General features: G+C 38.7%; 1 protein-coding gene across 1 annotated transcript in view; it reads left to right on the top strand.

The window, feature by feature from the left end:
- Positions 1 to 26056, top strand: part of THSD7B (thrombospondin type 1 domain containing 7B) — a 528825-nt gene that overhangs the window by 233530 nt on the left and 269239 nt on the right. The gene's annotated exons all lie outside the window — the stretch shown is intronic.

Raw genomic sequence — 26056 nt, 5'->3', positions numbered from 1 at the left:
TGGGAATAGGCTCCCCTTATTCTTCTGCCTCATTGCTGACAGATTCTGGAGGCTCCGGAGTCAGCACTTAACTCCCAGATGGTCCTGGCCCCATCTCTGTATCAGACGCAGGACCCTCATCCGAGTCCTTCCCAGACTCCCGGACTGATCCCTGTTCTTCCTCGTTGTCTGATTCTGATGCTGTCCGCACAGGCTACCGCAACAATAGCCTCCTTGCACACCACAGTGCTGGAGAATCCATTCAAATAGAAGCACTAAAAAATAGAGGCCTTTATCTGCAACAGAGAAGCAGAAGAAAGAGAAACCTAGGTGCCTGTGCAATTGCCAAGCAGCGGTCACAAGTGCTGAAATTGCTCAGAATCCTCAGTAAACTTTGCAGAGTCCGCCCTCAAGACCCAGCAGGATGGCTGGCCGAGGGAGGGGGGAAGTCAGACAATTTGGAAAGCCCCAAGCAGTGAAGAATAGGAAATTGCATGCTACTTTTCTCTGCTATTCTTTGTTCAACTTCAGCTCTCGTAGATATGGATGCTACAGCCAATTTAATAAATAAAACCACGGTGCAACACTTCAAACTGCCCACATAGTTATGAGGAAACCTCCCCCCCCATCTTCTTGTAAAAATGATTGACAGATGGAAAGCCTGAGTATTGATTTGTTCTATGACCCATTTGTCTGGACATAGTATTCTCAGAGGTTTTCTCCAAAATCATAATTCTGAGGTGTCGATTCTCTTATCTGCAGAATCTCTCTCTGGGAGTGAGATAGGCAGCCTCCAAATTTGATGAATAGCATTTTCTTCAGAGTTCATTTTTTGGTATCTGTCGAGCATCACAGAGAAACCTCTCTGCATAGAGGTAGTCCTTGACTTACAACTGCAACTGAGCCCCAAATTTATGTTGTTGAGCAAGACAAATTTATGTTGTTGAATTGTTTTTGTGAGTTTTGCCTCATTGTATGATCTTTCTTGTCACAGTTGTGAAGTGAATCATTGCAGTTGTGAAATTGGTAACATGGTTGTACAGTGAATCTGGCTTCCCCGTTGGCTTGGCTTGTCAGAAGGTGTCATGCCCTTTTTAGAGTCCGACTCTGAGGGAGAGGAAGAACAGCCTATAGGGAGTGGAGATGTGGCTCTGGAGGTTGTGGAGGAGGCTGGGGAAGGGCAGAGGCCGGCTGGGCAGTCAGAGGAAGAACCAGGCCCATCCCCTCTTCATCCTAGGACACGCAGGGAGGAATGGAGAAGGAAACAACTTGGCTTACGAGAGAGGAAGCGGCCATGATCCCCCTCATTGGTTGCAGCTGGGGAGAATAGTATATAAGAGAGACAGTTAAAACACAGCGTTGCTAGAAGCAAAGCATGTTTTATTTTGGGCTGAAGTAATCTTGGTTGGCATCCTTTCAACAGACTGTGCCTTGTTATCTCCTTGAAGTTGGTAATGACTTATCCTGGTGCATTGTGGAAATTCCTTCATCGTAGTTTGCTTTGGTTTTTTATTTCACCTTCATCTGCTCATTGAGTTTGGACTGTATTGCTTTCTTTTGAAGACTATTTTTGAATAAGTTTAATCTCCAACTGAGAATTATTGAACAAGTTGGGCCAAGTTGGAGACATTAAAGGACACTGATTTACGTTTTGGATTTTATTACATTTGCATTACGCTCCAGGTCATCACAGAAGGTTGCAAAAGGTGATCACATGACCTAGGGACACTGCAACCATCATAAATATGAGTCAGTTACCAAGCATCTAGAATTTTGATCACATGACCATGGGGATGCCACAACGATTGTAATTGTGAAAAATGGTCATAAGTCTTTTTTTTTTCTTGGGTTGTTGTAACTTTGAGCGGTCACTCAGTGAACTGTTGTAAGTCAAGGACTACTTGCAATTCTAATCTTTGTAGACCTAGACCACATCATAGCACCTGAATGGCCTTCATTACTATCCTACTAAGAATTTGTCTGTGGCATATTATTGTTGATAATTATCCCCGAAAAACAAACTATCCACCGTTTCAATATCTCTATTGTAAATTGTAGGACTGGTTGCTGATCCTGTTGTTATTCGTTTAGACTTCTTTTATGATCCCATTTTACACCATGCTCCTGGACTGTATTAGTTACTAGCTTTACATCATTAAAGATTGCAGATCATTTGCAACCTTTGCTATCAGAGTAGTGTAATCTGCATGGAGTAGGTTATTCAAACTAGTTATTTAAAAACCACACTCATTTTTCTTGCTATCCAATCTAGATTTTTTTTTTTCAACTCCTTTGTAGAAGGAGGCGGAGATAGTGAAATAATGCAAAGGCTTTTAACTATGGGCCTAACTCAGTAAATAGAACTGGGTGTTTGGATTTGTGTACTCATTTGTGGAAATATAAAACATAAATTCTGGATTAAAACCCAGATAAGAGATACAGGTATATGAGTCGGTAACTATGCACGTACTCTGACACATTATTCATGCCAGCACGGCTGCACAAATACCTGGACTTGAAAGGCAAAAGTGGCTTGGGAGAATTCGTGAACATGGACATCTCATCTTTCAGAAGATGTATTGCTTCCTGAATTTATACTATGCAATCCCCTAAAAAATCTCTATTTCCTTTTAAGATGATATAGACAGATGTGACTTACTTCTATATATTCTCCAAATCATCTTTTACCCTCTGAATCTGCTACCTTGATTCATTTTAACAAATGAGTAGCTGTCTAAATCGAACAAATAAATGAACAAATGAATATGAAAGAATCTGGATCTGTGCCATAAGGCACAGCACCCAGTGGAAAGATCTCTCTAATTCAAATAGTAATTCATATCATGCATCAGATGGAAACCTTTTAAAATCCGTTTCATAATCCATTATTGTTCAATCAATCAACATTTATCTGTGATCCAAGACCAAACACAATAAAAGACCAGTAAACAATACAATAGTTACTGTATAAAAGGGAGTTTTAAAATTGTGAGAAAATCCTAAAGCAATGAGCAGTTAACAGATTTCAGGAGCAAATAACTAGGAGCATTCACTGAGTTCAAAGCACTGAGGAGTTTATTACTGTTACCTATACATAAGAATCTAGTCAACTAATGATTAAAGCTAAATTACTGCTCAATAAGGGTCATTGGAATTCTTGGGAGACTAGACTGGGAACTCTGGTGGCAACCCAATGACTCTACACCAAGGGTCAGCAATCTATGGCTCTGGAGCTGCATGTGGCTCTTTCATCTCTCTGCTGTGGCTCCTGTTGCTGGTCAGCTCCACAATTGATAGGGCTTTCGGTTAGGACCTTTATGGCTCTTTTAGTGTTTAAGATTGCCAACCCCTGCTCAGCCTGCTCTTCTCCCACAGCTATTGATAAGAATTTTGGAACCTTTTTAGAGGTTTCTGAAGAGTGGTCACTTTTCATCTGTGATACTTACATATCTATTAGTTGTTGCCCTACCTTTGGTCTAAAGTGGAGCGTATGAGATGTTATAGAAATATCTAGAAACAGACTAGGAAGGAACACAGTTATGCTACAAAAGGGAGAGAGGCTTTGACTCTGTCATTTTGGATAGCCAGATCCCAAATTCTCTATTTTAATTTAACCAGGTTTTAACAATCCCAAAGCAGGTAATGCTGACAAGTAAGACTACATTATGCCAAATTATAATTACTCTCCTCTTCATAGATTGGAAGAGAACCTATCCCGCAATTCCCTCACTGTGATCTGCTGAAGGTCAGCCCTTGGTTGCTCTTTGCTTGTGGCTCAATGCTCAAATGTGGAAACTACTCTGTGCTAAAACATTCATAGATTACCTGATTCTGGGTGAGGGTTTCATGCAGAGCAATTCCATCCATTGTCGCACGTTTCCTAGATTTATGAACAAGAAGGGACACCTAAACTTACTTTATTTTCTAATTTCTTTGTTAGTTTCCAAGCTACTTTTGCAAGCATAATTATAGTGACATTAGAGATTTCACCTTTTGCTATTTTCCTCTTTCTTTTCTCTCCTAAAGGCTTGACTGGGTAAGCTGCGGACAAAGGTTTCTAATTATACAGGATAAAATTATTTTTGTTAGTACCCAGTTGATTATGAGTTAATGTGATGTGTTTTGGCTTAACAAACCAAAGACCTTGGTTTTGGGATGTTAATTACCATTTTAAATATTTGAGACACAGACTGGTCCATTATAAAAATCATGGGGCTGCCCTTAAAGAGCTACAGATGGTGCAGGATATGGTAGCATAGGCAATTGTATGAACTTTTCAATCAGCAGATGTTACAAATCTGCTCTGTGACCAGCAATGGTGGCCAGTTGGCTTCTGAGTTTAATTCAGTTCAAGGTGTTGGTTTTAGTCTACAAAACCCTTAATGAAATGAGTTGGAGTTTCTGAGGGTTCAATTACATCATGTTTTGGGTTCTGTCTGGGTTCTGTTAGCTTTTCATAAAGTCTTAAAGATTTGATTTTGTCGCTGCGTCTGTGGATCAGAAGGCAGGGCTGAACCCATACTTAGATTATGTTTTGTGATTTAGTGGCTCTCTTTTTAATTCTGACTGCTGTTCCTATATATATGCTGTTTTATTTTTATGTTTTTATATTTTTCTTTTAATACTGTTAGCTGGCCAGAGTCATGAATCTGAGATAGGTGTGTATAGCAATAACACTTAAACTCATATAAAGCTTTATAGTGCTTTACAACCCTCTCTAAGCCGTTTACAAAGTCAGCATATTGTCCCAACAATCTGAGTCCTCATTTTACCCACCTCAGAAGGATGGAAGGCTGAGTCCACCTTGAGCCTGGTGAGATTCGATCTGCCAAATTGCAGTCAGCCGGCAGTCAGCAGAAGTAGCCTGCAGTACTGCATTATAACCACTGTGCCACCGAGGTATATCTAAATTAAAATCTTTTTCATCAACACCCTCTAAAAAATTCATTTAGGCTTTATTGGTATAGTGGTTAAGACATCAGGTTAGAAACCAGGAAACGGTGAGTTCTAATCCATAGGAGGAGGAAAGAGTATTATGTATGTTCGCTGCCTTGAGTTACTTATAAAGTAACAAAGGCAGGATAAACAAAAAAAAATGTAATAAAATGTTAAACTCCATATAAAGAAAGCTATCTTCTTATTAGCTAATCTTGGGAAAGCTACAAAGGACTGCCCTGATATTTTCCTGGCTATCAAATGTGTTCTGCATAGCTAACTCAGATTTCATTTACCTCTTCATATTTCTGTCTTAAGAAAAAAATAACAGGGCATTCTGTAACCTTAAGAAACCAGATTCCATTATTAACTGTGTGGTTTAATTTGCAATGCCTTTCCATTTTCTTTATATCCCTCTAAAGTACTCTTGCTTTGCAAGGTCAGATTCCACTATGAATCCAATTTTAGCTGTATTAAGGGGCTATATGTCTGAATAAACAAATGTCGAACTCTAATGAATGTGCTGAAATTCTAATTTGGCTTTCAAAAAGTGGCTTTCCTTAAAGCAGTTATGTAAGGTTTTTTTTTCCTGATGGAAAATCTTATAGAAGAATGATATGTTTATTTCTAGAAACAGGAGGGAAGCAATTGATTGAACGATGCATCTTCTGCCTACAGATATCCAGTGAATTGGACCTGATTAACCTAATTTAGCAGAATACTCACCAGAGAAAAGAAATTTACACATCAGCTGAATTATCTAACTAAGATTGATCTAATTGTATTAAGGCTAGAAAGGCCTTTAAGAGGATTCTCCTGGTGTTGTTTTGTTTTTAAAATATCTTTGAAACTATACATACTGCCTCGGTAACAAGATAAAAAACAGCTTTCCTGGTTGTAAAACCTTAGCTTATTTATTTAGCCTTTCAGCCACTTCTGTCTCAAATACTCACCAGTGGCTCAGCAACATAGAAGAGAAAGCAGAGAAAAGCCATTTTTATGATGCATTGGCAATATGGGAAGAAATATATTGATAGTCTTTTTTAATGTTTTTTTTTTGTGCATGCCTAAACTTCAGCTGTGTTGACACAATGGATTGCTTAGACATTGGAGTCAGGCAAGATGACCAGCTCCAGAAAATTCAGGGGAAAGGGTTTTTTTTAATTAAATTTATTCATGGTCCATCTCATTTCCAAAGTTGTTAGTGACTGGTTTCACCTGACTGTGCTGATCCGGTAAGCAAATAGTTCCCAGCATGAAAAGGACTAGGTCATATTTGTATGCTGGTAGGAATAGGTTTACCTGCAAGTAAAAAAGTGGATAATGCTAATTTAGCTCCATGAACATGGTGGGATATGTGAGGATAGAAATATGCCAGTTCATTTTGTTTATTATTTTTCATGGAAATATCTTAAATAATCCTAATTAAAAATCATAAATGTTGGTAAGCTCTTATTAGAATCATAAGAAAAAAACAACAATCAACCTTCTATAAAAGTACTGTCATTTCTGCTTCTGACTAGATCATGAGCCAGATGCATCATGTGCTGGCCACATCCATGTCTGGTTTAGCGAAGGGGGGAAAAGTTCCAATATGTCACATGATGCCACCATGATGATATGAGTTTGGCACCCCTGGACTAGATAGATGGAGCCATCATTGTTATGGCTTAATTGCTCTTGCCAGCAATTCTGTAACAATTTCCGGGGCTTCTTGTACATCTAGATAGTATATCTTGGATAGTTTACAGCTTTATGATAATCTCCATCCAAAGGAAGAAAGATGGTTAAGGTAGGATAGCAAGTGAGCAACTCTGGAAAGCTACTAGTTCTAAAGAATGCTTTTTAAATAGCTGTATGGTGAAACGTACCAATATCTGCATGCGATGGTGATTCATAATATGTATTTTTCTACTAGATTTTATTTTAATTATACTGATTATAGAAATTAACAATCCCAAGCAACATGGGACTTGGACTTTCTTTTTATTTTTCCTTATTTAAGAGATATCAGTCGTCACATATTGAACTGCAATAGGGAAAGTGCAGATGGTTTATTTGGTCTTCTACTTTTCCTTCATAAGCATATTGTACACAATAGTCTCAACAAGGTTATGTAGCAATTTGAGGATGGAAATTAATACATTTTCCTTCAAAATTTGAAAGAATATTTGTCTGTTACTTATTTAGGTCTCAGTCTTGCTAAATTATTTTATGCAAAGTTGATGCCAAAGTTTAATTGCCTTTTGGGTAGTTATCTGGTAGTACATCAAGTGTGCTCCTATAACTACTGAGTGAATAAATGCATTCATCAGTCTACAGTACTTGAAGAAAAACTCCTACTAAGCCATTAAAAAACAGATTCAGATTGCAATTCATGACGCAAAAAAAAAGGCTATTGCAATGGAAGATAAATTTGAGTGCTTTGGGCAGCAATTTTCTTGATGTTCATTTAGTTGTCTGGAAATAAAATTAGAGTCAAAACATTAGAATTATTGAGAGCTGAGAAAATCAGATTGAAAGACAAATGAAATATATTAATTATTAGTGCTCATTTATATCAGTCTGCACAATACACATGTCATGCCCTTGTTTGAGTTGGATTCTGAGGGAGAGGAGGAACAGCCTATAGGGAGTGGAGGTGTGGCTCCGGAGGTTGTGGAGGAGGCTGGGGAAGGGCAGAGGCTGGCTGGGTAGTCAGAGGAAGAACCAGGCCCATCCCCTCTTCATCCTAGGACACACAGGGAGGAACGGAGAAGGAAACAACTTGGCTTACTAGAGAGGAAGCAGACATGATCCTCCTCATTGGTTGCAGCTGGGGAGAATAGTATATAAGAGAGATGGTTAAAACAGAGCATTGCTAGAAGCAAAGCGTGTTTTATTTTGGGCTGAAGTTATCCTGGTTGGTGTCCTTCCAACAGACTGTGCCTTGTTATCTCCTTCAAGTTGGTAATTACTTATCCTATTCGTTGTGGAATTTCTTTCATTGTAGTTTGTTTTGGTTTTTTTATTTCACCTTCATCTGCTCATTGAGTTTGGACTGTATTGCTTATTTTTGAAGACTATTTTTGAATAAATTTTATCTCCAACTGAGAATTATTGAACAATGAGGCCAGGTTGGAGGCATTAAAGGATATTTATTTACATTTGGTTATGTTTGTGTTATACTCCGGGTCATCACAACGCATGTGTAGGCAGGCTGCATTTAAATGCCAGGATAAACCATAATTTATTACATCAAGAAGGAGCTGCAAAGTGTTTCAGTTTCATCCATTCATTTTCTTCTCTGGGATGGTAACAAGATGAAACCTATGAGTTAATTTTTATGTTAGTTAGAAGATTGTACCATCTGAATTCAACAAACAGTTAACTGCAATATAGATTAAATGGTGGTCTCTTTTTGCATAGCATAATAACAAATAGTATCAGAAAAAGAACTAGGTGTTCTTAATTCAGCTCACAAAAAGAATTGAATACCTGGGGTTCCAACCCAGATTTTGAATAAATAAATAAATAAATAAATAAATAAATCCTTGGTCCAGGTAAAACCTTTATCTGAAAAGAGGAGTCTGTCACCATCATTTTTTTCCACTCCATTTTGTTTTTCATTTGAGTTTATAAGAATTCATCTGAGTTTATAAGAATCTAAGAATTTCCTTTCTTTCAGTGTTCTTCTTTAACAAGTTTACAAGCTTTTCTTCCTGTTTTGATTATTTACTGTTTGCTCTGTCATCTCAACTGGATTAACTGTAGTTAACCATGGATTAAGCAATTTATTTATTTTTTCAACTGATCATAGTTACTGTTAACTCTTGTTTATAGTTGTTCCAGTTTATAATATCAAAATTCTAATAAATCAAATAGCAGGAAAAGTTAGGATAGTGGTTTTTTTTTTAACCAGCCCTAATACTAGATCCTGTCTTTAAAGATATATGATAATTTTAGAATTTATCTTCATTTTTAATGTTTATTTTTTTAAAAAAAATAGTACAGACATGAAATATATTAAGAATTTATCACACCTAAAACTTATATGTTACCTTAGAACGAGTTAGATAATGACATTCATAAACCTCTATTGTGTAAGTTATTTTTCAAAAAAGCAAGAAAATATTCATCCTATCGATCAAGCTTTCTTTTGTCAGCATTTTGCTTTGTTGCAATTTCCTTTCAATCCCTTACTAATTTTTTTTTTTTTAATATTGGGCTCTGTAGCAAGAAATAAAATTAAGAAGAAAGATTACTTGGGGATCATAAACAACTTCAATAAACCTCTAAATGACTAATTAGACAAAAGACATTTTGTGGCATAAATTGGAGGAAAATTGCTAGTCTAAGAGAAACAGTTGAGAATGCAAAAACAGTGTCTGCAAAATTTTCTGAAATGAAGTGCCTTTCAGATTCCTGTTCATTCATGGAAACTCCAAGTTTTCTAATACAAATTTAAGGGTCTAGAAGCATTTATATGAGGATGATGTATTTCACATAAGAAGCTGACACTGACAGAATCCTTTTAGAATTCCATCTGTTTTGAATTAGAATGCATCTATTTCTGAGCAGAATAGTGCTTGGTTTTATAGGTAGTCCTCAACTTACAATAGTTCATTTAGTGAACTAAAGTTACAGTGGCACTTACGACCATTTTTTTCACACGACTGTTGCTGCATTCCCATGGTCACATGATTTATATTGGGATGCTTGACAACTGGGTTGTGTTTATGACGGCCGCAGTGTCCCAGGGTCATGTGATCCCCTTTTTTGACCTTCTGACAAGCAAAGTCGATGGGGAAGCCAGATTCACTTAACAACCAGGTTACTAATTTATCAACTGCAGTGATTCACTTAACAAATGTGGCAAGGAAAGTCATAAGATAGATCTATCTATCTCTTTTGTCAAGTTGAACAGCTGTTCAAAATCAAATGCTTTTTTAAAGGTTAATATTGAAAAGCCAATATGGAATTATGGTCCCTTATTTTTACTTTATGTCAGGTGAAAATTGAACTATTCTTTTTCAGGAGGGAGTTATAGGTAGTCCTCAACATACAACCTGTCATGCCCCTGGAGACTGACTCTGAGGGAGAGGAGGAACAGCCAACAGGGAGTGGAAGTGTAGCTCCAGAGGTTGTGGAGGACACTGGGGAAGGGCAGAGGCCAGATGACCAGTCAGAGGAGGACCCAGGCCCATCCCCTATCCATCCTAGAGCATGCAGGGAGGAGAGGATAAGGGAGAGATGTGATCTGTTCGAGAGGAGAGGGCCTTAATCCTCTTCACGGGCTGCAGCTGTGACAACTGAATAAGACTTGCGTACGGGCGAATGCTGGAAACAAAGTGTGGAAATATCTCTAGTTTGGTTCCTCTTTGGGTTTGGCGCCCTTCCCAGTGTGTGTTATCTGTGGACGTCCTCCAGCCCTTATCTTGCCTGGTTTGTGTTGCTTTTTTGCTTCTTCTTGTAACTGTTTGTGTGGGAGTTTTTTGTCTTCCATCAAGAATATTCGGAGCTTGGAAGCAAAATGAAGGAATAAAAGGGGCTTCACCTATTTTCTGTGACTGTGTTTGTTTTGTATCCCACCTTGGGTCATCACACAGCCATTCGAAGTTACGATGACAGTGAAAAAGTGACATGGTATTTTTCATACTTACACACTTACACATGACCATCCCCATGGTCATGTGGTCAAAATTCAGGGGCTTCACAACTGACATGTAATTTTGGCAGTTTCACTGTCCTGGGGTTATGTGACCACCTTTTGTGAGCTTCAAAGATGGCTTCTGACAAGCAACGTCAATGGGGAAGCCATATTTGCTTAATAACTGGATGATTCAGTTAATAATGGCAATGATTCGCTTAACTATGGGGAAAAAAGTCAAAATGGGGCAAAACTCACTTAACAACTGTCTTGCTTAGCAACAGAAATTTTGGAGTCAGTTGGGGTCATGAATCAAAGACTTATCTGTACTTTGATCCTGACAAAATTAGCAGATAAAAGCTTAAAGATAAATTTGGGGATTTCCATGCTGATTTGTGAATGCATCCTGCATTCTCAGCCAAAAGGAGAAAAAGAGGAAGATTGAATTTTGTAGTTTCGAATTACTGATCATTTCTTATGTTTTTCTTTTTAATGAAAAGAAAGATTATTTATTTATTTATTTATTTAGTCAGTCAGTCAGTCAGTCAGTCAAACAATTATAAGATAACAGGTATAAGTATAAACATAGTTATGGATACATGAAATGGGTACATATAAGAAAAATGAAAGAAACAATAGGACAGGGACGGTAGGCATGTTGGTGCGCTTATGCACGCCCCCTACAGACCTCTTAGGAAAGGGGTGAGGTCAATAGTAGACAGTCTAAGGTTAAAGTTTTGGGGGTTTGGGGAAGAAACCACAGAGTCAGGTAGAGTTAATCTAATCCTATGTAGCTTCTCTGGTAATATCCCATTACTTTTTTTTTTTTTGAAAAATTTATTTGGGTTTTCACAAAAACAAAATACAAATAAAACATCTTTTTTGAAAATAGCATGGTCCCAGGTTATCATTTCTTCATACTGACACAAAACTCAATTTCATGCTCATTTTTATATTCTATTCCATATCTTATTACCATTTTATATTTTCTACATAGTTTTTCCCGTCTTCTAATTTTCTCAACTTTGTTTTGATTATCTCAATTCAAATCATTATATTTATACTTTTGTCTGTCCTGTTACAATTTCACATTATCTTTTCTTATTAAGCAAATTTTTCCCTGTAGTTACCAATTAGAGTATGACACCTTTATATCCTTTAATTTTATCCATTCAAGCTCTTATTTAAGCTTCAATGTATAACTTTAAGATTATAGCATTCAATATAATACACAACTTCCAATCGAATTCTGCTTGGTACATTCTTAAAATGGTAATATCACACTACTAACTAGAGCATACAAACCTTTTTCTAGACCTATACTTGAATACAGCTCATCAGTCTGGAACCCACATTACGTATCTGATATTAACACAACTGAAAAAGTCCAGAAATATTTCACAAGAATAGCTCTCCGCTCCTCTACTCATTGCAGAATACCTTATGCCACCAGACTTGAAACACTAGACCTAGAAAACCTAGAACTACACCACCTCCGGTCCAATCTAAATATAGTATATAAAATCATACATTGCAATGTCCAACCTGCAAATGAATATTTCATCTTCAATCATAACAATACAAAAGCACACAATAGATACAACTCAAGGTTAACTGAACCAAACTTGACTGCAGAAAATACGACTTCAGCAACAGAGTGGTCAATGTTTGGAATACTCAACCTGACTCTGTGGTTTCTTCCCCAAACCCCAAAAACTTTAACCTTAGACTGTCTATTATTGACCTCATCCCCTTCCTAAGAGGCTGTAAGGGGCGTGCATAAATGCACCAATCGTGCCTACTGTCCCTGTCCTATTGTTTCTTTTTATTTTTCGTGTAAGTATCTATCTCATGTATTCAAAATTATGTTTATTCTTATACCTGTATCTTGTAAGCGATTGACAAATCAAATAAATAGTAAAAAAATAGAGTATTCCAGACATTTACAATTCTGTTACTGAAGTCGTATTTCCTGCAATCAAGTTTGGTGTGATTAACCTTGAGTTTGTATCTATTGTGTGCTCTTGTACTGTTATGGTTGAAGCTGAAGTATTCATTGACAAGTAGGACATTGCAATGTATAATTTTATATACTATACTTAGATTGGACCGAAGACGGCATAGTTCTAGGTTTTCTAGGCCTAGAATTTCAAGTCTGGTGGCATAAGGTATTCTGCAATGAGTAGAGGGGTGGAGAACTCTTCTTGTAAAATATTTCTGGACTTTCTCAACTATGTTAATATCAGATACGTAATGCGGGTTCCAGACTGATGAGCTGTATTCAAGTATTGGTCTAGCAAATGTTTTGTATGCTCTAGTTAGTAGTGTGATATTACCAGAGAAGAACTACACAGGATTAGGTTAACAACTCTTAATGCCTTTTTGGCTGTGTAGTTACAGTGGGCTCTAGCACTTAGATCATTAGAGATGAGAACTCCAAGGTCCTTGACAGAGTTTGGATCATCAACAAGGTCTTGACTATTTAGCTTGTATTTTATTTTCTGATATATATATTTTTTGCCAATATGTAAGACAGAGCATTTATTTGTTGAGATTTGAAGTTGCCATTTATTTGACCATTCTGATACATAGTCAAGGTCTTTTTTGAAGGGTAGCAGTACTGTCTGTGGTATTGAATAGCTTTACATCATCAGCGAAGAGAACACAGTTGCTCTTAATATGATCACATTTAGTCCCGCTACATTGCATTAATTGGCTGGTAAAGTTACTTTTACCCAATGTACATTGCAATTAAAACAGATTAAACACAATAATTAAAAAACATATCTTGTTTGCCATATAGCTTTTAGAAACATGGCTGTTACTACTTTGATATTTTGATGCGCGCAAAGGAGGAATCAGATCAATTAAAGTATTGTAGTCCACACCATAAGCCATGTGTTGTCACTTTGCATATAGTATACATCTAGAAAAAAATGCAGCTTATGAACGAACGTCAGAACACTGCTTTTATCATTCTGTGGATGCTGTTATTGTAATTCACAATTCAAGGATTTCTTTCTTCTGATGGAAGTAGTTCTCCAGAGACAGGAAAAAATACCTTTATAGCCAATCTAATTTCCATGAAGAGGTTCAGCTTATTTCATTCCTTAACTATACTACAATAATACAATGGGATGTTTTTGGTATAATTGGCCTTCACACGATCTCTGTGTATGTGTTGTTTACCAAATGCATAGCATTCCCTATCGGCATGACCATGATGTCAAGCTTATTTCTAAATCTTTGCATCTCTTTACCACGTCAGTGTACCATGAAATTCCCACTGATACAGGTGATCCTTGCTTATTGATTACCTTGTTTAGTGACCATTCAAAGTTATGACAGCCTAAAATACAATCTTTGCAATGAATCCTCCCATTTATGAACACGGCAATGTCCCATCGTCACATATCACCATTTGGGCACTTAGTGCACATTTAAGATTGGAGTACATAATATAAAGATGTGATAAATACATTTCAGCAGCAGTCACTTGAATGCTTTTACAGAACCCATCAACTTGCATGGAGGAGGAAGAAAAGGCCTCCTTTTTCTGTTTTTAAGGCAGTCATTTAGATTTTAAGACTGTCTCCTGATGGAATCAGCTTCCCAAGTCCAGGAAGCTAAAGCGAATGCTGTAACAGATGTATCCGATATGCTAGACCTGTGATAGGGAAACCTGTGGCATGTGTGCCACAAGTGGCACACAGAGCCATTTGTGCTAGCATGCAAGCCACAGGCAAACTTACTTCACTGTGCATGCAGGGGCCTCACAGCTGATTTTTCAGCTGGTTTCAGGCCTTTTTCAGCCTCCCAGAGGCTTGGAAAAAGCCTCTGCAAGGCTTTTCAGGATGAATAGGCCCATTTCATCACTTCCTGTAATACTGGAAGTGATGAAACGGGCATATTATTCATCCTGAAAAGCCTTGCAGAGGCTTTTTCCAAGCCTCTGGGAGGCTGAAAAAGGCCTCAAACCAGCCGAAAAATCAGCTGTGAGGCATAATTCAGGTAAGGGGGTGGCATGCAGGATTGTGCGTGCACGCGCTGGGGGCGTGGGGGTGCATGAATTGCATTCTGGGTGCTGGCACGCAAGTGCACACATGCTAATGCACGCACAATTTTGGCATAGGAGCCCAAAAAGGTTAGCCACTACTGTGCTAAACTGATGGTGGGCAGCATCACAGAAAAAGCAAGGACCAGATAACCATCTGAACCAGGAGTGTCAAACTGGCACACTACGCCCACCCCAGTTCTGCAAAGGGAAAATTACCATCACGTGATGGTCATTTGACACTGCAAGTTTGACACCCATCACCTGTACCAATCTGAAGGTCTCTGTCTTCCATATCAGGATTTGGGCTTGACCAATGAAGAGAAAGGAAGTTCATGGAAAGTACATTATAAGCAAGCATGATAAATGATGTTTCAGATCACCGTTATTAATTGTGGGGCAAAAAGTATGGGTAAGCCCTTTAAGGAAGTAGCTTTGCTGGCATTTTTCTGTTTAATAATGGTAGGATTGAGTAAGCATTGAGTACCTTCACTAGTATACACTTTTCCTAAGAATGAGGAGCTTTACATCACTCTCTGAGCTGTTTACAAATGTCAGCATATTGCCCCCAACAATTAGGGCCATTTTACTGACCTTGGAAGGATGGGTGGCTGAATTAATCTTGAGACCTATTAGGATTGAACTCCAGGCTATAGGCAGAGTTAGGTTGCAATGCTGCATTCTAATCATTGTGCCACCAGGGCTCCTGGATACTGGTTAAAGGCATTCATCTCTAAAGGCAGAAAAGAGAGGGCCGAGAGAGAGGTTTCACGGAGAAGATAAGATGATCAGAAGATAGATTAGTCCTGTTAAGGATAGATTCTTCATCTTTTAAATATGGGAACATACAGGAAATATTAGAAATATTAGGCCAGTGTTTCCATTTCCATTTCACTTTTCTTTTTCTCTACTAAAGTTTAAGCTGCTCAGATTCATCTAGTGCAGGGGTGTCAAATTCGATTTCATTGAGGGCTTCATCAGAGTTGTGTTTGACCTTGTGGTGGCGTGGCCAGGGGGCATGGCCCGCTTGACGTCATTCCTGTCAGAGGACCTGTGGTGGCCCAAGGGCTCCCAAGTTCCATTTTCAGCCACCATGGCCTCCTGCAACCCTCTGCCAGTGAAAACAGAGTTCAGGAGGGCCCTCCCAAGTTCTGTTTTCACTGGCAGAGGGTTGCAGGAGGCCCTGGAGGCCGAAAACGGAGCTCAGGAGCTGGTCCTTCACTGTTTCCAGGGTGGCCCTGTGGACAAGATCTAAGTACCCTGCAGGCTGTATGGCCTTGAGTTTGACACCCCTGATCTAATGCTTGCTTAGTTGTACAAATCCATGTTAGGAGATGAGTTACAGTTCAATAGCAGAGCTCTTCTGCATGTATAAATATTTGATGTAGACTTTGGAAACTCCAACTCAAGTCGGGACACATTCCTTTCTGCAATTCTAGACAGACACTGGTGGTCAGTAAAATTACAGCTGTGAGCTCGAGGTTCTGATCAGCTTCCATGTAGGTTCCTATGCTTATCTATGAGACAGACTAGATAGAAAAAAAATAAGGGATGAACACACAAACGTGGAATGTAATATTTGACAAATACAAAACTGAAAAACTGGAGCATTTGTGGGGAAGAAGGTCACTCATGCTTTAATAACCTCCTGTAGTTTATTCTGTGTGGGGCTCCCTCTGAACACCACTCCGAAGCTACAACTGGTTCAGAATGTGGTGGTTTGTCCAGTTTCGGTAATCTCATGCTGATATTAGAACTCCGCTCTGCAAATGATATTAGAACTCCGCTCTGCAAACTGCATTGAATTCTACATGGGTGCTTCTGGGTGGAATTCAAGGTTCTTGATTGTCACTTAGAGGTATGGAGTGAGTTATCTGTGGGACTAAAGCTCTCCCTAGTTGTTTCTATCCATTTATCAGATCTGACAAGAAGGGCACACGCTAGATCCCCTCGGTGAAAGAAGGCCATCTAACTTGCAGTAGGAATTTGGCCTTTTATTTATTATCACCGGTCCTTTCAAACATTGTATTTCCTCAAGTTAGTTTGGCCCTGACCTTGCTGGGCTTTCACAAAGTGCTTTCAGTGAACTGGTGCTCTAGGAAATGGGGGTCAGGAGGTTAGGTGGCTGTGACATGCATTGTTACTGTTGAGTGTTTATTGGGTTTGTTTTCAGCAACTGTTTATATTTTTTACGGTTTTGTCGATATCGGTATTTGTAGCGTGTTGGATGGACTGTTAGCTGCCCAGAGTCACTTCTTAGAGATGGTTGGCCTTATAAATCAATGTAATAGATAAATAATAAAATAAATATAGCACCTTTCTTTGCTTGATCTAGAAGTATTTCCATTCTCTTTTTCCTCCACTTCCCTTGGGCATGATTTTTGCAGTCAGTAGAACTCAGAAACTGCTTTAGTCAGAGGTTAAGATGTTCAGCTGTATACAAGAAAAGGAATTTGAGATGCTGTTAGCCTTATGTTCTTCAGAGGCCATACAGTCCAAATCCAGCTGGAATTCTAATACCAGGCATAGAAAAGCACAGCCCACAGAGTGTTCATGTGTAATGTTGTGACTTTGTCAGTCCCGAAAAAGAGTCTTTATACCATGAGACATTTGGGAAACTTAGCTGACAAAGATTTATTTATTTATTTGATTTGATTTGTCAATTGCTTACAAGATAATAGGTATGAACATAGTTATGAATACATGGATACATATCAGAAAAATAAAAGAAGCAATAGGACAGGGACTGTAGACACGTTGGTGTGCTTTTGCACGCCCCCTACAGACCTCTTAGGAAAGGGGTGAGATCAATAGTAGACAGTCTAAGGTTCAAGTTTTTAATCATGCTATAGTTTAGCATTTACTTTCTCCTTACAGTTTTATTTATATGGAATCTGGCTTCATACATGAAGAAGTTGATATGGTTTTTATGCTACAAATTATGTGATATATACACACACACACATACATACACACACACATATATATATGTCTAGAAAATCTACAGAAATATATATATATATATATATATATATATATATATATATATATATATATATATATATATATATATATATATATATGAGAGAGAGAGAGAGAGAGAGAGCATTCAGCTTTGTTCAGGTATTTTCCCATGTCATTATAGTTGTACTTTTAAAGTTGTAGTAACGTTTTGGCAGAATCTCAACTGCCATCATCAGGCTTCTGTATTGTGTTTGTCTGTGAGTCAGACTTTCACAGTCGTTTCTGTTTTAAATTTGGTGCTAGCCTACTGCTGTGCCAGAACGGTTTCTTTCTTCATCCTGATTGGTTGGGAGTCTAGGTCTGTGTTTACTGGTCTTGGAGTCAAGCAGAACACAGCAAACTCCAATGAAAAATAAATACCAACCAGCGAAACATCTCATGGAACTAGCAGAACACTGCTTAACCAACACATATTTCATATACAAGGAACAAAGATATAAGCAAATTGAAGGAGCCCCTATGGGATCACCACTGTCACCCATCATTGAAAACCTGTTCATGGAAGAATTCGAATCCAGAGCCCTGGCTAATGCCACCCACAAACCCAAACTATGGTTAAGATACATCGATGACACATTTGTGATTTGGCCCCATGGAAAAGAAAACCGAAACAATTTCCTAACACACCTAAACAACACACACTCCAAAATCAAGTTCACCATGGAAACGGGAACAAACAAACAACAACCATTCCTAGATGTACTAATCTAAAAAAACAGATGGCACACTAGGACACAACGTATACCAGAAGAAAACACACACCAACCTCAACACCCAATCCCAGCACCACCCAGCACAGATGAACTCCATGGCCAAAACACTAATCGCCAGAACCAAACACCTGGCAGACAAGACACACGTAAAGATTGAACTATGTACCCTGACTAAACAACTGCCTTTAAAACAGACAGAAAAATAGTAGCCATCCTTTTATATATATATAGAAGTTTTATATATATAAAACTTAAGAAAGAAAGAAAGAAAGATATAGATATAGATATAGATATAGATAGATATAGATATGTTTTTGTAGATTTTGATGGGTACAGGTATATAGGTCTAGGTGTGTCCAGGTCTTTTCCTGTGTAAGATGAAGAGTATCTTGGCGACATTTTGGCGAGGTCCCACTCGCCATCCTCAGGCTGGTGCTTTCGGCTTTGTGCCAGTACAAGCAATATATATATATGGATCTTTGGTTATTCGGGTTTTCTCCCGTGTAAGATTGGAAGTATCTAGGCAACGTTTCGATGAAGTCTCGTTCATCATTCAGCTTTGTTTGGGTATTTTCCCACGTCATTGTAGTTGTGCTTTTAAAGTTGTAGCAACGTTTCGGCAGAATCTCATCTGCCATCATCAGGATTCTGTATTGTGTACACAATCTACATTTTGGCTTCTTGCTTTTGCAAGCAAAGCGTGATCTGAGCTGCCATCTCTCTATAAATACTGGTGAGGAGGTTGGCTGTGTTGTACAACACAGGAGGCTGATAGACACACAGCCAATACCTCAGCCACACATGTTCTTACGAAAAAGCCAGCCAATCTGAAAACATCCACTCCATCAACCAATCAAAACATGACAACACAGGAAACCTCCCCACCAGTATTTATAGAGAGATGGCATCTCCAATCACGCTTTGCTCGCACAAGCACGAAGCTGAAAGCACCAGCCTGAAGATGGCGAGTGGGACCTCATTGAAACGTCGCCAAGATACTCTCAATCTTATATGGGAAATGACTGAAACACGCCAAGACCTGCATATAATAAAAGCTGAAAATATTTGGATTTATTTGTTATGTATAAATAGGAATGTGGTTTTTTTTTTTCAATTTAGGGGGAGAAATGAAAATCCATACTCAGGCATTATAGTGGAATCTCGGGCCCTGGCTGTAATCCATTCCAGGAGTACGGTCGCAACCCAATTTGGTCGTGACTGAAAGCACGACTGACTGAGCATGCGCAGACAAAAATTTACACGGATTGCGCATATGCGGAAGGGGAAATTGGCACGGAAAGGGAATCTGCCACAGCCAGATTTGTTTTCCACCTGATTTTTGAATCGTGACCTGATTCAAAAATCGGGTGAATTTTTTTGGTCAGAACCCAATCTGGTCACAAACAGAAGCATTAGCAACCCGAGGTTCCACTGTATTTGATATTTGAGAAATTTAGGAATAACAAAAACAGAAGTTCATCATAGAAGATGTAAAGGGTTTTTTTTTTAGTAGAAGTTTAAATAGATAATATGATACATCTTGTAGCCTTTCCACATGTCCTAAAACATGAACAGTCCAGAGCTGCTTGCTTCCTAATATAGCTCAAGATGAGCTCGTGAATTTTTGAGTAGCAGTAATAATTTATTCAACATGTACCTCATAATTGAGATATAATTTGCTGTTGTTATTCTGAATGCCGCTGTTACTTAAAATTCAGCTCCCCTACCTGTCTGCAACATACAATCTGTATTCCTAAGTCAAGTGAAGAGGAGGACATGAGTTGCTATCACATTGGGAGCTTTGGAACTGAACAAATCACTTTGAAAACCCTCAGGGAAGCAGAGTTTTCATAAGTCCAGCAAAATCTTGTGCATTTAGGTGATTCTATATATCATGCTAACATAGGCTGTAATTCTAAACACATTTTTTGTGTGTGTGTGTGTGGGGGGAAGCTGCTATATTACATTTCTGTAATTTTGCAAAATAAACGTATAAAAGGGATCACACTGCTTTCAAGACTGTGAGCATTTTACTGCTAATATTTATTGTGAAGCCTGTCTTCCATGAAAAAAATCACTTAACACTTCTGCTGTGGATGTGACAACCAGCTAGATGTTCTGTTAAAGTACTGAGGCATCAAGTTATTTTAGGGTAAATACTTTCTAAAAGATTCATAACGATAATTATGGAAGACCCCGCTGGTGTTTCAGTGTGCAGACTTCCCTTGTTTATGACAGGGTTATGTTCCCTGAAAACGTAATATAAAGCAAATTTGTACAAACAGAGAGACTAAAGCAACAGCAAAGCAGGACAGGCTGTCAAATGTTGTAGCCCAATTGCATTGACAAATATGTTCATAAATTTGTAGAGCCTTATTTTGAGTCATTGGGAGTTGAGCAGTGTATAGATTTTATTATGGTTGGTTGTGCAGTCAGCCAGATACATAGGCTGGATTTGGCATTTTTTATCCACCTATCAAGTCCTTCCTCAACACCTTGGCTAAACAGATATTATTGTTTGAAGATGTTAAAGGTATCATTGAAGGATGTAAGCAGAGGTGGGATTCAAATTTTTTAACAACCTGTTCTGTGGGTGTGGCTTAGTTGGTGGGCATGGCTTGGTGGTCATGTGACTGGGTGGGCGTGGCCAACTCAATATCACTCACATCAAGGCTCGTATCTCCTCTCCTGGCCTCTCATGACTGTGGGGATGCTGCAACAGTTGTAAGTGTGAAAAATGGTCATAAATCACTTTTTTCAGTGCCATTGTAACTTTGAATGGTCACTCCACACAAGCAAAGTACCAGCAAAGGAGGGGAAAAAACCTCCAGCGAAGTTCCAGAGACAGGAAGTCTAGTCCTGCCAAGAATGTAATAAGGGTTAACGGAGAGGCAGTTTCTGTAAGCAACACCAGAATGTTCCCTTCCTGCCTTCCTTACAGGATTAGGCCAGTAATTTCTTCTAACAACCGGTTCTCCGCACTGCTTAGAATGTTAACAACCGGTTCTAGCGAATAGGTGCGAACTGGTAGAATCCCACCCCTGGTGTAAGCAATGAAGAACAAGCTCTTTCCCCCTGCGCTCTCTCTCTCTCTCTCTCTCTCTCTCTCCCTCTCTCCCTCTCCCTCCCTCCCTCCCTCCCTCCCTCCCTCTCCAGCAAGGCTAAAAAACCCAGCTAACTGGCAAAATAGGAGAAAAGTCATGCAGAATCAGGGAGTGATGTGAACAAAAGGCAAGAAACTACATTGTCTGCATTTTCTCTCTCACGAATGAAGGCAAATACATGTGTCCCAGGATAATGTTGCAGGGTCCAATCTGGGTCATTCACTGGGATCAAAGGTTTAGTCTTCTGAACTTTCAGACTTGCGCTGGAGCCAGCCCATCCTCAGGGAACTTCTCTCACACATTTGGTGAGTCACAAGTCTGAAAGCTCAGAAGACTAAACCTCTGATCCCGGTGACTGACCCAGATTGGATTTCTATCTCTGTCTCTTAACACAAGACACAGAATGTTGCAGAGTCCCAAAGAGTGTATTCCAGCTTTAATTCTTTTACATACCTAGCAGTAGCAAAATTGAGGTGGGAAGTAGGCTGCTAAGTGATCCTTCCTCTCTTCTGCTTTATGAAAGAAACAATTGGATGGCCAGGGATGGTGGATCCAGCATCAGATGGGAGGAAAGCACATGGCTCAGAGACCCCTCTTGGCTTTGAGAAAAGAAAGCCAGCACATTTGCTGACCTAATTTGAATCTTGGCTGTTGTGGAGGGAAGAGGAGAAAAGCAGGGAGCATGATTTTCCTCCACTTCCTTAGGTTTTCCTCCACTCTAGCAAGGGAGCACAACTTCTGGAGAAAAGCAGAACCGAATAAAACAAGTGACCGATAGGAACAGCAGTCTCAGAAATACTGTCCACGAACAGGTCACCGTGCCTACCTGAACTTAACAAGAAAAACCCTAGCTATCTTCTCCAACTTTCCAACATTTAAATTATGAAGAGGCAGGTGATGAAATAAGGTGGCCAATGGAAGAAAACCTCTGCTATTTAGACTTTTTTTGCCCATTTTTCTCTCATTTATTTTTTCTCTCATTTGCATTTTTGGGGGCTTCCCAAAACACTGCAGAGAAGAAAATATTCTGGGAGTTCAGAGGCGGTGGACAGAGGCTGAGAGCACCTGTTCCTTGAATCCAATTAGTCAGGCTTAAAAAAACCTTCCGGTGTGTTGCTTTGGTGTATTAATTACAGAACACAGGCTAGGGGTAATGTCATTGCTTTACTAGATTAGATCATAACTTTTACTGTCCAGCATCCATAGCAGGTTTTTTTTTTTAATGATATTGATGAAGCAGAAGAGGTGGAAGAAGAAGAAACTATCGGAATAATGTCTTTACACAGAGAGTCTTAGCTCAGGATCATACCAAGGGTCCCTAGCCTCATGCGTTTGGATGCTAACCAAGTACTTAAGGACTCCCCTTTCTTTTTAGCAGACATACCAAAACACAATTATTTTTGGTCCTATTTATTCTTTGAATATCAGTTGAGAGCTGATGAGAGCAGATCATTATGACAATAAAGACGCTCAGGCTTAATCTTTTGCAGTGGTGCAAAATTCATGAAAAATATTTGACACAGGTAAATAAGTATTAGTCATAAAGGGCACTCTAACATTAAACCCATTTTGTGATACTTAGCAGAATTCATATTAAACGTAACGAAGTATTTATTCAGAGAAAAGTAAGTGTAAATCTATTTCAGCAAGCAAAAGGAAATCTAAGTGACAACCACAATGAAGAATATTCTTGATTTGCTGTCTAGTTCATGTTTTAGAATGTAGAGAAAAAAACCCTAAAAACAATAGCAGATTATATTTCTATCTACAATATATGACAGTTACAATTTCTTTGTGCTTTTCTTTAATGCCTGTTAGAATATTTTCTTCCATCCTTGAAATGAAACATGTCACATAAGTATGTTTTTTTCTTTTTTCTATGCATAGCATCATGTTTTCATTTGCAATTTTTTAAGAATTATTCAAATCTTTTAAATAATTTTTAATTTATTATATTTAATTTTATAAATAATATTTTTAATTTATTAAATCTTTAATATACACTTGTGAACAGCATGCATGGAAAAGATAAATAGCATAATGGGGATATGTTAAACTTAACAATTTGGGATTGGGAACACAGCATTCCAGAGCATGTGGAAAAGGCCAACTTTCCATCAGACCATACAGTTCTTTTTCGGATGGGTGGGGAAATGGGGAATTTCTGGAAATACATTCTCCAAACAGAGATTGAGTCAAAGTATTGATTCTCAGACTAATAAAGATTCAGACAGCCTTGGTATAAACCAGGGGTGTCAAACTCAATTTTATTGAGGGCCGCATCAGGGTTGCGCTTAATCTCAGGGGGCCAGGGTGGGCGTGGCCAGCTTGACGCCACTTGTGTCAGGGGCATCCGAGGTGGCCCGAGCACTCTGCCAATGAAAATGGGCTCCCGAGCTCCATTTTTCAGCTTTGACGGCTTCCTGCAAACCTCTGCCAGCGAAGATGGAGGGATGCCCATGGTCCTCCCGAGCTTTATTTTCACTGGCTGAGGCATCACTGGTGGCCCCTCACTGTTTCCAGGGTGGCCCCATGAGCCAGATCTAAGCACTCCGTGGGCTGGATTTGGCACTCCCGGGTCTTGATTTTGACACTCCTGGTATAAACAAACCACAGCCGCCAACTTTTCCTTTATCACAACTGAGACCCATCTGTATATGGTGGGTACCCCATAAAGCTATGAGAAAAAGACTCAGTCTCAATTTTAATGATTCTACGTTAAAAATATTTCACTCACTAGCATTTTTTGTATTCCTCACTACTTTTAGCTTAGTAAATTTTATTAAAGCAGCCCAGTGAGATTGATGCTTTGGAAAAATCACTTTGCATAAAGACAGTACGATACGGTAAGAAACATACCAGAGTTCTTCAGAGCGATCTATTCTTAAATCAGCCAGTTTTGCATGTCCCTAATGCTTGTTTGGCAAAGGATAAATAACATTTCATTCAGATTAAATACTTGGCAATGGCAGCATTAAATTATGTGAATTGAAGACATATAGTGGGGATAGGGAACTGTGTATTCTAGGAATTTTCACTAGAAAGTGAGAGAATAAGTATTTTGTGCTTATTAAATCTAAAGTCAGAAAAAATATTCATGAGCATCTGTCAGAGTGATGCATAAATGGGTTAACAAAGGGATAACAAATGATTATAGGTGTGATCATGTCACCTCTCATTTTTTAAAAAAAAATGTTTTTATTGCTTTTATAAATCAGTCAAGGCAGTGAATATGCATACTGTCGTATTCTTTCCTCTTCCTATTTTCCCCACAACATCTCTGTGAAGTGGGATGGGCTCAGAGGTGGGATTCAGCAGGTTCTGACCAGTTCTGGAGAACTGGTAGCGGAAATTTTGAGAACCAGCAAATCCCGCCTCTGACTGGAGATTTTACAGTATCCTGCCCCTGCCACGCCCATCAGGACACACCCACAGAACCGCTAGTAAAAAAAAATTGAATCCCACCACTGGTTAGGCTGAGAGAAAGTGACTGGCCTGGTTTTCATGCCTAAGGTGAATTAGAACTCACTGCCCCCTGGTTGCTAAGCCAGTACCTTGACCCCAAGACTAGACTGGCTCTCTTTTACAGTTATCTCTCATGCCCATTCACATGGTATCTCCAACATTTGTGATGTATGCCGCTGCTTGCCTCATAGGATTCATGGAAGATCCACGTTTAAACCTTCTTGAGAAACTAATGTAAATGTTAACAAATAATAAACAAAAAGCAAAACACGCGAGCTAAAGAGAATATGCAGATGATGCTTTACAAAAGCAAAGATATTTCAAAGAGGTATGAAGTAGCGGTGATGACACATTTTAATTACCCCGACATCTCTTGGGACAGGAAGGTTCTTCTGGATGATTTATGGCTGTCTTCCTGATTTCTCATTTGCAGGATTGAGAGAGTCCCCAAAATACGAGCTATCCTCAATTTGATCTTTTTTTTAAAAAAAACAACAGTATATAACAGTATATAACATTTTTATTGACTCATGGAGTAAAAAAATACATTACCTAATATTCAGAATGTACGTTGCATATTTGGTAGTCTAGGAAGAGTGGTGGGGGGGGAGAGAGATTTTCACAGGTTATATATACGTTATTATCAGTTTCTTAGAATTGTTGGTAGAAAATAAGGAAAGATCTAAGTAATTCAAGAATTCATTGCTCTTTTGTTTAATGTAATTATTTATAAAATGCAGACATTATAGTATATTCCAAATTCACCATATCAGGACTAAAATAAGAAATTGTTGTTTCATTTCCTTATTCAGTTAGGATGAACATTTTTTTAAAAAAAAGAGGAGGTAGTTTTACTTTATGTCTAAAATACAGTTCATAAAATGAAGTATAAACTATAAAGTGAAATATAAAAAAATAGGGTAGTGCATCAGTTGAAATGTGTTGGTGTCAACGTTCTGCCTGATGAACCCAACCAAAGCAAGCACGGCAGAGATGACCCAATCTCTTAATGCCAAACTTCACTGAGTACATCATTTCGGCAAAGATGAGGGCAACACCCTCTCTAACCATTTCCCATGCAAACCCGTATAGTTCAAGTTTAGGTTTTTCTTCCCCCTATTAGAACAGATCACACTGTCCAATGGTGTCTCCT

Source organism: Pseudonaja textilis, chromosome 1 (assembly GCF_049901715.1).
Source record: "Pseudonaja textilis isolate UNSWEBS1 chromosome 1, rPseTex1.2, whole genome shotgun sequence".
In the NCBI taxonomy this organism is placed as follows: domain Eukaryota; kingdom Metazoa; phylum Chordata; class Lepidosauria; order Squamata; family Elapidae; genus Pseudonaja; species Pseudonaja textilis.
This window is presented reverse-complemented; position numbering and strand designations above follow the sequence as displayed.